We start from the raw sequence: 1,290 nt of genomic DNA, 5'->3' as shown, positions 1-1,290 counted from the left end.
GTCCTGTTTTAACTGCTATTACATTAACACAAAAACCATTAATCATCACCACATTTCATTTAACACCCTTTCAAACTGTAAATATTGTATCAGACTACTGGTAGGCCTATACATGAAAAAATGCAGTATATATACAAAGAATANGTCTCCCCCCCCCCTTACTTTAATAATAATAATAATAATAATCCTTATATTAATGTGTGTTTGTAAAGCGCTTTGAGTCATTGATAAAGCGCTATAATAAATATAAGGATTATTATTATTATTATTATTAAAGTAAGGGGGGGGGGAGACGAAGACAATAGGAGGGTTAAAGCCAACAAATATGGATTGAAACTGAACATTTTGTTATATAAAACATGTGCATTTTGGAAATGAATACATCTTTTCAATAACAGCACTCGGGAGTTATTGGAAATGTTTGGATCAAAGTCAGAAACAATCAAACGCAGCCAGGACTGGAATCTTAATCTACTTTGTACAAATACTTGTTAATTTATTTTAGCCTAAACTTTATCTGCACTGTACGTAAATACCGTCTTTTAACAGAATGACTAGAAGTGCAAAAAAGTAAAACAAGCGATGCAGAATTTGAATGTTGAAATGCTCCCTCGTTATATATGAAGTTTCAAAACGTATTTCCTACATCGAAGATATGAAAGCAAACCTATTACAACTTTGAAATGTGTTTTTATATTTATATTTCCATTTGATCTTGCAACACTAAAAAGTGTGTCAAGATGTTTTTTCATTCAGCCAAATAAAAGACAAATGTAGAAAAGGTGGCCAGCGGCTTCAGACTGAGAGAGAAACGAGTGTGAGGAAGATGAAAGACAGAGACGGAGAGACGGAGAATGAAGAGAGGAAGGTCAGAGGTCAAGAGGAGGGAGGAGAGGGCAGCAGTGATCCCAGCCAGGAGCTTTTGATGTGTGCGTGCGTGCGTGCGTGCGTGCGTGCGTGCGTTCGTGCGTGCGTGCGTGCGTGTGCGTGTGTGTGTGTGTACATGAATATGTGTCGTGTGTGTTATCCCCTGTCTACGCAGTGTGTGGTCTGTACATGTGTTAGTGTGTGTGTTATCTCCCATGCGCAATAAATCTTGATCTCTCAGAGCTCCCCTCCCGCTTCAGCTGATAAAAGATGGTGTGTGTGTGTGTGTGTGTGTGTGTGTGTGTGTGTGTGTGTGTGTGTGTGTGTGTGTGTGTGTGTGTGTGTGTGTATTACATCGTAATTGTTGTTTTGGAAATCTATGTTGTATGTTGCAAGTTTGGTGGAAAGAAAGGATTTAAAAGT

This window comes from Notothenia coriiceps, unplaced genomic scaffold (assembly GCF_000735185.1).
Source record: "Notothenia coriiceps isolate Sejong01 unplaced genomic scaffold, NC01 NC01_scaffold00003769, whole genome shotgun sequence".
NCBI lineage: Eukaryota > Metazoa > Chordata > Actinopteri > Perciformes > Nototheniidae > Notothenia > Notothenia coriiceps.
Note: the sequence above shows the minus strand (reverse complement) of the source record.